The 12,007-nt window shown below is 34.9% G+C and overlaps 1 protein-coding gene across 5 annotated transcripts in view; it reads right to left on the bottom strand.

The window, feature by feature from the left end:
- Positions 1-12,007, bottom strand: part of LOC150106713 (PHD finger protein rhinoceros-like) — a 397,154-nt gene that overhangs the window by 220,969 nt on the left and 164,178 nt on the right. The gene's annotated exons all lie outside the window — the stretch shown is intronic.

The raw sequence follows: 12,007 nt of genomic DNA, 5'->3' as shown, positions 1-12,007 counted from the left end.
TGAATAACATCAATAGCTTTGAGACAGCATGCCTTTGAACAATACTAAGATATACATGGCAAGTTCACATTCCTAATATCATCATTTTTGAAGAAAGCCAGCAAAGACCGCTAATAGAAACATTTAAAAAAAAAAAGTCAACTGAGATGGTTGGGACACCCACTTAGACATCAACAGTGTTCTTGCTCTCTACAGGTTAACTAATGGGCACAGAGGAAGACCATGAAAACAGTTTTGGCAAATACATAAGCAAACTTATTTTTGAAGATGGGCTCATGAAGCATTTGGCATTTACCGTTTGGCTCACTTTCATCCAACAGACTTTATCTCCATGAGCTTCAGTAAATAATGACACACACATGCTAAGATCAAATTCTGTGAAGCTTTAAAGAGAAAAAAAAAGGAAACTTGATTTTTTTAAATAAAAGAACTATATGATTTTTAGATATTTGGATTTATACAGAATGTGTTACAAATACAAAATATAAATGGCTACGTATATATTTCAAAATGATAAAAGAGGTTTGGAATGAAAGTTTATTTTTATAAAACAATATCAAAACAACAGCATTCATATTTCATTTTTGGCTATTGAATATATATACATATTTATGTTTGCATAACTGAGGTTCATTCTCAACACCTTTCTCTTATCATGTGTTTCTGCTCAATCAAGTTTTGCTCTGAATACCTTATCATCTAAAAAATACAGAACCAGGTATATTCTTGTAATATAAATTTAAAATTTTATATCTGTCAAATCTAAATGAGCTTATGGTTGGAAAGTAGAAGTGCTTCATTACCAAATAAGTCTTGCTATTTTTTTTATGTTTTAAACTAGGAGCAACATGAAATATGGTTTCAGAAAATTATTTATATCTCTAAAAAATATTGCCTTATGAAAATTATAAAAATACACAATGAATCCTTTACAGCAATCAATAAAATTCCAAATTACTGACTTTTAACACTGAATTTCATGTAGTTGCTTTTATGATGAAAAATTAAATAAAAAATGAATATGTAAATCTTTTTTTTAAAGAGATAAAAGAATGATATTTTTTAAAGTAAAATAACTAAATTACTAAAATAAAGAGCCTTTTATTTATTTTTATGTAAATTTGTTTTGTTTTGTAAATAAAATAAAATTCTTTATTTATTTACATAAACAAAACTGAATATTAGATTCAGCATTATTTCAAAACCTAATGTAGAAACTATGAAGGTTTTGTAAGTTGACCAGAGAGCTTGTGGAAATACATTCCTCGGCATCCCCGAATTGCCTTAGTGTAGACTACTTAAAAGACATAGGCTCTGCCCAAGCATTGATACATTCACTTTTCATTAGTCCATTTTGAAAAGGTTCACTGGTCTAACTGTTTCTAACTGGTTGGTTCTCTTCAGAGACCAGGCAGAAATCTTAAGAGAGCAAACACTCTCATTCAGCACTAAGGAACTTGAATTGTTAGAGAAATGTATTTTTCGTAAGCAAATTCTCAATCAGTGCATAAAAGTAATTACTAAAATAAAGAGCCAAAAGGCTTCAGTTCAGCAATACATAAGCAAAGTGGATATTAGATCTAGCATTATTTCAAAAATTCAGTAAAATTATTTCAAATAATGAAATTTTAAATTTCATTATTACAGAAACTTTCCTACTTTCTACATTTGGCTTTGAAATAATGCTGGATCTAACATCCACTTTGCTTATGTAATTTTACATTGTCGAACTGAAGCCTTTTGGCTCTTTATTTTAGTAATTACTTTTATGCACCAACTGAGAGTTTGTTTAAGAAAAATACATTTTTCTGACATTTCAAGTTCTTTAGTACTGAATGAGAGTTTTTGCTCTCTTAACGTTTCTTCTCCTGCTGAGGGGACTTAAGATTTCGGGGAATTTTGCCCTGAGAGAGCATTTTGAGTTTCCAGGGAAAGTGCTTTCCAGCATGGTCCATGTGGGGCCATGGTAGTGGGTTTCCCTGGAATATGAGCGGTTCTGCTCAGTGGTGGGGTGATCCTGTCACCGAGTGGAATGCCGAGTTGGATGATTTTTCGGTCACTCATAGGGACTGCGTAATTTTTAGAGAGGTCCTTTACTTAACACATTCACTGCCAACTACGAGTATACTTGTAGTTGGCAGCGGGTATTGTCTACTCGCTGTAGACAATACTTGTCTACAGTATACTCATAGTTCGTACACTACGAGTATACTAGTATGTCGATTTACTGACCTCCTATGCCCTTAATATGGATCCTTGGATCTTAATTTGGATCCTTGGATTCTGAATAAAGTGGACACGAAACAAACAACGTGTTTCGCATCGTTGTTTGTTTCGTGTACACACGGCATGACTTTGTCGGGCGATTCTTTTTTTTCTGTTGGTGGTAAAATTTCCAAATAATGAAAATCCCGATTCCTCCTGATATTCTCTGATGCTGTAAGCTCATCCATTCCAACAAAAACTGAGATAAAATGATCACTAAATTTTAACGCAGTCATTGCATTTCCAGTAATCATGTTATAAAATTTATGCACATTTTGAATGTATACCTCAAAAATGCATACTGCCAATTTCTTTGGCATTCTAATTGTCTTTCGTAAAGTGGAATAGTAAGAAAGCATTTGAACAGAAAGATCGGTGCCTGACATGCCCAAATTATAATCCCTAACGATATTTGGTTTTAACTGAAATTTACCATTCTGATTTTGTGCTTTAACCATTTCAAATTTGTGCATATTTGAAATGGAAAGAACTTCCCTCTTATCCTTCCATTTGCTGACTACAACAGGACACCTTTTCTTTGCCAGACAAATTCCCCTTTCTTTAGTTTCTTCTGAATAACATCTGGTGGATTGTTTTTCCTATTATTTCTCAGCGTATGTTTTTCTGTCGATAAGCAATTCCGTCAGAGCTACAGAATTATAAAAATTGTCCATATACAATACATAACCCCTGTCTAAATATTCTTCCATAAAGTAGAATACAATATCATATGCGTGACCCATTTTCGCTAAAGTTCAGGTTTTCCTGTATAAATTTTTATTTTTATCACCAATCCATTCGATTCGCATAGTTCATAGAATTTCATGCCATATTTATGTTTTTTTTTTTTTTTATGTATTGCCGAAACACCAGTCTACCACACCACAACACCATTGACTCATCAATACATAAGTTTCTGTCTGGTGTGTAGCTATTTCGCATTACACTATTAAAATGATCTAGGACTGGTCTTAATTTGCGCAATTTATCATTAGCTGCTTGGGAATAATCTGCGGAATGCAAATGACGCAATAAAATTTGAAATCGATTTCGGCTCATTTTAGAGCACCAAAATGGCAAATTGTAAAGTTGATTTGTACTCCAATAATGCTCAATAGACGGTAAATTGCAAGGACCCATATGAAGTAAAAGTCCAAAAAATAATTTCATTTCAGGTATGTCTTGCTTTTTGTTGCAGTTTTGAAATTCTTTGACTTTTTTTGATCTGCGCTCAGCTTTCCTCAATATTTTGTAAAGCATATAAATTGGTTTGTTCTACTAAAATTGTGAGAAAATCTTCAGAAAAGAAAAGTTCAGCTAACCTTTTGATACTGAAATTTTCCCATTAAGTAGATGTTGATGTATTTGGCTGGATGCTAACTTCATCTTCAAAAGTTTCTTCATCATCTGAGTTACCGCTAGAGTTGTCTGTAGGATCATCTTCAGAATCGGAACCAAATATTTCATGAAATTCATCATCGCTCATGTTAGCATAAGCTTCTACTTCTATATCAGTAAGTTTTCTTTTACTGGCCATGGCGAAATTGAAGTTTCTTAGAGACTAGAAACTAAAACTAGACTAGACGCAATAAACACCGTCATCAGCGCATGTAATATGTAGATGGAAGTGATAGCAGATTACTCGTAGTTGGCCTATGAAACAAAATTCTGTCTGATAAGCCAGCTACAAGATTACTCGTAGTGAACTTGAAGATGGGGATGATACGAGATTACTCGTAGTTGGCGTGTGAAACAAAATTCTGTCTGATAAGCCGGCTACGAGATTACTCGTAGTGACCTTGAAGATGGGGATGATACGAGATTACTCGTAGTTGGCATATGAAACAAAATTCTGTCTGATAAGCCGGCTATGAGATTACTCGTAGTGACCTTGAAGACGTGAAAGCACTTGGCATGCGGGAACAAACTATGCCTGAGGAGCATGGCAGCGAACGTGTTAAACACCGGTCTCTGAAGAGAACCAACCAGTTCTAAACGGCTGTCAGGCCAGTGAAACCTTTTCAAAATGGACTAATAAAAGCTGAATATATAGATTCTTGGACAGCACCTATGTCTCTTAAGTAGGCCACACTAAGGCAACTCAGGGATACCAAGGAATGTATACCCATAAGCTCTCTGGTCAACTTATGAAACTTTCACAGTTTCTACACTCGGCTTTGAAATAATGCTGGATCTAATATCCACTTTGCTTATAAAATAACTGAATAATTTTTAGATATTTGGAATAGTTGTAGAAAGTTTTCTTGAAAGTAGAAAGTTTTAAAGCTTTCTTGGCAAGTTTCATTTAATTTATAACAAGTGAAAAAACTTTCTACAACTAACTCAAATTCTGAGCATTTTAATAATAAGGTGTTACATCTTTTCACAAATTACTCTTCATCCTTGGTGTCTCTTATGTGTCTGGCTCCCACTGATGAGACCTCAATAAAGGTAGAAACCAGTCTGAGTAGTAACCCTTCCCATAATGTATAGCATTATACACACCCAAAACAATGTGTTCTTTGCATTATGGGATACTAAGGTAATTAATGTGAAGTCATTAGCCACTATATATACAAGAAGCCTAGTCATCTTCATGTGCAAACTTTGTTTGCTTACACTTGGATAAAGGATTAAACAAGAATATATAATTTCTTGGCAAGTTTAATTTAATTTATACCCAAGTGAAAAAACTTTCTGGTACTTTCAGGTCAGTTTACTACAGCTGAAATGATTCAGTTAAGCTACAAGGGAGTGACTAGATGGCAGAATCATAAAAATGAAGATATTAGAAAGTAACCAGACATTGTGAGCTGTCATCCTAGCATCAAACTCATGTTTGAATCCAGAATAGCAGGAAGAAGAACATCAAGAGACCTAGTTGGAGTGATGCAATCAGAAATGCATTACAAGTCTAAAATATAAGATCCAAATAATAGTAGACTAATCTTAAGGAAAACTATTGATAGAAAGTTAGTAATAATGTACAACTCTTAAAGATACATACTTGATGATGATGATGGAGAAATTACGCAAAATCAACTATGCTTGGATTTTTATCAATGCATTACCATTTGTTAGAACTTTATGGACAACAGAAAGCACATACAATTATGATAGTTCTTGTGAAAACCACAGAGATATCAATAACTGAGAATTCCCCTCCTTGCTATAACTGAATCATTTTTATTTATTTGACAAAATGAAGGATTTAATGAAATTTGGTATTTAGGATCTCTATTAAAATTTATTATCATTTCAATTTTGGTTTTCACTGGAGAGTTTAATGGCAAAATTAGACAAACAACATTGTCTACAGTACACAAGTATGTATATACTATGAATTTGGTTGGCGAAGTGGTTAGCATATCTGTGTTCAACAGGTTACAAGTTAAAATCCTACCGTGGGCATGGATGTCTGTAGTTGTCTTTATGTGGGTGGTGAAGTACCTTTGAAAAGTTCCATTTGGTCTCTAGAAAAGGGTTTCACATGATGTAAAAATTAATTAAAATGCAGTAAAATATATAGAAAATTAATAAATCTCTGCACTATCCTTCAAATGGAGGCAATAACAGCCTTTTCACCTTCAAAGCTTTCAAAACACATTTCATTTTTCAATTTCTTGCTAAAAAAAAAAAGAAAAAAAAAAGAATAAATAAAAATATACATAGTTTTGTTCCCCTCCCACTTCTGATAATACTAAACCAAACAGTCAAGACCAGAAATCTTCTCAGAATTACTCTTACTAGTAGCCTTTCCTGGCACAAATAAATCGCTTTTATGGCATCCCTGGCTTTCAAAAAGCATGATATTCTTTTTTTTTTTTTTGCTCAAGATGTTATTTTTATATGTATAGCTACTTATTTTGTACAAATCCTAAATAATCTCAACCTTGAAATACTGCTTTCATTTGATGTAGTGTATCTAAATTTAAACTTTCTAATATTCTTAATGCTGTTCAGAAGTGGGCAATTCAGCTGATTGATAAACCTCACAAACTCTCTACCACCATTGTATCACAGCTTCTGCATAATGTCTCTTCTATTTCTATGAGTATTATTTAGCATAACTGGTATTCATCATGTCCCCCCACACCAAATTTCTACTAATAGCAATACAATAATAAAACAAGCAAATAGCTGTCCAACAACTTTTAACAGTTGAACCACTGACTCACTGTACTTGCTACTTCCATTTGTCTTTCATCTACTCACTTCTGTGGAACAAATCTTCTCCAAGAAATATTCTCTAAATTTTTTTTTTAAATTTTTTAAAATTACTTTACTCTTGCTCCCTGCCTAATGACTGCCTATTATTATCAAAATTATGGGAAAGTCATTAATTATTATTTATTTATTTTGTTTTAGACCAAAGAATGTTGTGGTCTGTGTCTACTCAGTGTTGAGACAATTCAGATTTATTGGATTTCCTGTGGAAAATATATGATTGATGTTCGTGTAATCTCTTATCTATTGAGTCCAGTTTGTCCAAAGGCAGTCACAAGGAACTTGGTATACACCTGGGAGAGAGATATCAGAGAGCATTTATCTTTTGAAGAGGGGAGAGAAATAAGTTGAGAGTTTATTGATGGGTATAAAAGTAGCTTCTAAATCATATTTCCAGAATTCTGGAAATCGGTTCTGAAATGCCAGAAATGTATAGGATTGGGACTCAACATACTGTTTCTTTGTTGTTTAGGTTTGGGTTGTAGGAGTCAAACAGATGTTGTGTAGTCCTTTCTGAGAAGCCATTTAATTTCATATATTGTTTGATGTTTGAGTTCTTCCTGTAATTGATGAGGAATTGAACAATTAGTCTTAGCTCATTGAATTAAAGACTTTATGATTCCTGTCTTTTTGAGAAGGGATGGTGTGCAAACTGTTGAAGAATGTAGCATCCAATGAAAGTGGGCTTTCAATAAACAGATGTAGTTAAATCACCTGATGATGAGTGGATGAGAAGAACATCTAGAAAAGAACATCTAAATGGAATATTATAAAGAGCAATACATATATGGTCTATAGTTAAGTTGTAAGTCAGCAATTGGAAGTACAGGAAGATGGTTTAATGTAAAATCAAGGGGTAAGACAAGGATGCACATTATCTCCACTCTTATTCATCATTTATGTGGATCACATCATGAAAGAAAGTGGCATTAGGCCTGATATTGGAATCAGACATGTCCAACTTAGTTCTCTGCTCTATGCAGATGAAGTTGTACTCCTAAAAATCAGGTGTCGTGAAAATCAGCAATAAAAAAAATGAAAAAACTATGAAAATAAGCAGAGACACTGAGCACATCAACTGCATTCTGAATGGAGCCTATAAAACAAGTAAAATATTTTAGCTATTTAGGCACACATGCTAATATGGTTGTGCCTTATAATACATCTCATGCTGCATTGGTTGTTGCACAGAATAATCAGAGCTTAGGCAGAAGGTCCTGTTTAAGAAGTATATTACACTCTTCAACAAAAGTCAATGATATTGTGAATGAGTTATACAGAAGGTATAGGATTAATCTTAGAGGAAAATTTTGCATAGGCACATGGAATGTTCAGGGTCTACAGATGGGTACTCTTAATATTGTCTGTAAAGAGATAGAGAAGTATAAAATTGACATCATGGGAATTACAGAGACTGATGGAATGGAGAAGGTCAAAGCATTCTTATGTAGCTGTGATAATAATGAAGACAGTTCAGGCAAGAATCCTTCTTTGTTATAATCCCATTAATGATGGCATACTTGGCATTAGATTAAAGGCTCATCCTACCAATGGGTCAATCATGGTGATTTATGCACCCCACACAGATAGGCCTGATAAAGAGAGTGAGGAATTCTATCAGACCATACAGATTGTTTTGGACTGCCTACCAAGAAGAGATGTACTTTACACCTCAGGGGACTTTAACGCAAAAGTGGGAAAGAGTAAGAGAGAGTTAAGTCTGAGTGTGGCATGTTTGGTCTGGGTGAACATAACACTCATAGTGAAGGACTGTTGGAATTTGCCAATGCTAACAGATTAGTTATTACCAATACCTGCTTCCAGAAACACTCATGATGGACCTATACTTGGACATCTAACACTAATAGGTCAAGGCACCAGATTAATTACATCCTGGCTCTCCAAACAGTGGAAGATAAGCAACTCTAATATGCATACTTGTCCTGGAGCAGAATTGTGGTACAGACCATCAGCTAGTAAGAGCCAAAGTAAGACTAAGCCTCCAAAACCTTCCAAGTCAGGCACATTCCACTAGACTGGATATCCGGGTAATTCCTAATGGGTTCACAGAAGAATACATCAACTCAGTTGGATGATTTTTTGGACTGTGAGAACTCACCAGAAATACTTTGGGAAGGAGTCAAGGTTACAATACAGGATACAGTCAAGAAGTATCTCAGCCCAATGAGAAGACCAAGAGACCCATAGATATCAGATTCAATGCGGGATCTAATCGACAGGTAGTTGGAAAAACAAAGAGACATAGGGACTGAGGAATATAAGATATTACATAGAGAAGTCAAAAGAGCCATCAGACAGGATAAGGAAAAGTTTTATACTAATAAATGTGAAGAGTTCCAGATGAGGAGGCACAATATAAAAGGATGACCTTTGTGACCTAAAGCACAAGTTTAAGCCCAAATTGAATTTCATCAAAGACAGAAATGGAGCAGTACTGACAGAAGAAATGGAAATCAAAAACACATTGAAAGAATACTGTGAAGAACTGTACAATGGAGAGGATAAAGAAAATTTGGAGGTGCCTCTCACCAGGAAAATTTCGATTTGAAACCACCTCCACTTAGGCATGAGATTGAAAGAGCAGTTAAACAGCTTAATAGCAATAAGACCCCAGGTGCAGGCAGAATCCCATCAGAGTTAATTAAGGCTACAGGGGGATGGAGGGACAAGAATGTTTCATAGATTGATTACAAGGATATGGGAGACAGGATTATGACCTAGAGACTGAAAGAAGGCAGTTTTCACCACTACATAAGAAGGGAGATATGAAGGATTGCAAGAACTACAGAACTATTAGTTAGTATCTCATGCAAGCAAGATTTTATTAAAAATCGTTCTAAATAGGATTGAGGCCAAAGTTGAGGCAGAGATGCCTAAGGAACATGCATGTTTTAGGAAAGGTAAAGATACCAGAGATCGGATCATTTGCCTCAGACAGATCATAGAAAAGTATAAATAATTTAGACTCCCTATGGTAATGTGTTTCATAGACTAAAGTTTTTGACTGTGTTCAGCATGTGAAATTGTGAGAAGTAATGAAAAGAATGGGTTTTTCTCAACACACTATCAGGCTGCTAGCTAACTTGGAGCAAGAAGCCATGGTAAGAACAGGTGTTGGATTAACTGACTGGCTTCAGGTTGGAAAGAGAGTTAGGCAAGGATGTTTAGTATCTATGCTGAGGACATCATGCATGTAGCACTGGATGAGCTCAAGACAGGAATTAGAATAGGTGGTAGACTGATCAGCAATTTGAAGTATGCTGATGATACAGTACTCCTCTGTAATAACAAGGAAGAACTAGGATAAATTCTTCACAAAGTTAATGAGATCAGTAAGAACGCAGGACTTCAGCTTAATCCTAGCAAAAACAAAGATTATGGTTCTCAAAGGAAATACAGACAGGGAAGCTCCTGAGAAACAAGCGTACCTTAATAGAGAAAGAATTGAGGAAGTCGTTAAGTTTGAGTACCTGGAATCGTTATTACTGTGAAGAGTTACTGTTCAGAAGAAGATTAGAAATGACTAAAACAAGTCAGGGACTTGTCTAAAATCTGTAAGGATTGATCTATCTCCACAGGAACAAGTTGAGGATTTTGGATGCAGTTGTTTTTCCCAACAGTGACTTATGGATGTGAGACTTGGAATCTAAAGAAGTCAGATAAGAAAGGATATCTGCTTTTGAAATGTGGTGTTACAAAAGGCTGTTGAGGATATCATATACTGAGAGGCATACAAATGAATGGGAGAACTTTAAGGCTCCTTAAGGATACTGACAGAAGAAAGTTAAAATACTTTGGACACATACACACTGAAAGGACAGAAAGAGGACTTCTCAGAAGAGTAATAGAAGGCAAAGTTCCTGGGAAAAGAGGAAGGGCAAACCATGAAAGATGGAGGATGGATGGTGTGTCTGGAGTGACTGATGTTCAGAGAGTTGAAGCCTCCAGAAAAGCATACAACAGGACCACATGGTGAGGACTGGTGTGGCATATCGCTGAGTATCTGAGTGACCATACAGCATCTTTTGATGTCCAATGAACAGATGGAGCCACAGTTTTTAGTGAAGATGGCAAACTAAATTTGGAAACGGACAAAAGAATATGCAAAGCTCTTATTGTGGGGAACCAGTGAAAAAAATGAATATGGAATAAGAGAGAAATTAGCCAAAACACCAAACTAATAGTATACAAGACAGTGTTCAAACCAGTTTTAAGTTATGGATCTGAGTTGGGTTAGAAATAAAGCACTCGAGCAAAGACTAGAGACCACAGATATGATGTTTCTGAGAAAAATTAAGGGAGTGAAAAGATGACATCAATGGCAGAATCATATTAAAAATAAACATATATTAAAGGGGTTTGACATTAGCTTAATATTCAAGAGTGTGCAAGCAGAACTAATCAAAGGGGTATGGTCACTTAAACAGAATGGGAGAAAGGTTAGTAAAACAGGTGTTTGATGCCAAGATGTTGCAAGAAAGATAGACCCCCAGAGGAAGACCATGATCTAAGTGGACCAATTCAGTCAGAAGTGCCTTAGAAGCATGAAATGTCAGATATGACAATATTGGAGTGCACAAGTAATACACTAATTTGGAGGAAAATTGTGGATAGGAGATTAATCAAAATGTAAACTTGATCATGTAGTGCTGTCATAGTAGCATGAACACTCTTTTAGGATGCATATTAGGATATAGATGATGATGATGATAATTATTTTCATTGAGTGCGTTGCTCAGCTGTTGAAAAACCTCTGCATTCTATCACAGGACAGAAATTAGCAGTATTTTTGAATATGTTTACAACAATGACTTACACTGAAGAACTAACTGAACATCTCAATATATCCTTGTTTTTCCTAGAATGCAGTATATGCATTCCTAAAAATTACCATGTTATAGAATTTTGCACAATAAAAATAACAGGACAAAAAACAGGGTTAGGAGAATAACATTCAAAACCTTTACAGTCTCATAAGTTATACTGCAACTAAAAAGCTACTACAGTTTTAAACATCTTTAATTCCTAATAATTATTGTAAATACTGTATTTCTTTAGGCCTTTGTGTTAATCACCTTTGCAGCACTGTCTTTTATTATTACAGTGTTCTCTCTGATGGTGCACAATGTGGATTTCTTTAGTCTGTTGCTCTCATGATATCATATGTTTTGTTTTTTTCAAAACATTTTATCATTTCAAAATTATCTTCAATGCTTAATGCTTTCCTTTTTCATCCACTACTTGAATTCTCACGACCAGGATATTTACTTGTGTTTCGGATGCTGTATTAAACACATTTATTAAGAAAAGTACACAAACTAAGAAGAACAGCATGATTAATACTTGTAGGGCAAATGCACATTGGTATATTGGGGGGGGTGAGAGTTAAGATGTGTGTGTGTTTGCATTCCTTTGTAGGTCACTACATCCCAGGTGGCATTTTTTGCATTCACTTGGTGCTGCTTAGCAGTGCAAAGCATAGTTCCCTTTGTGA

Source organism: Typopeltis vanoorti, chromosome 5, assembly GCF_054136105.1.
Source record: "Typopeltis vanoorti isolate ZY-2024b chromosome 5, IOZ_Tvanoo_1.0, whole genome shotgun sequence".
Taxonomy (NCBI): Eukaryota; Metazoa; Arthropoda; class Arachnida; order Uropygi; family Thelyphonidae; genus Typopeltis; species Typopeltis vanoorti.
This window is presented reverse-complemented; position numbering and strand designations above follow the sequence as displayed.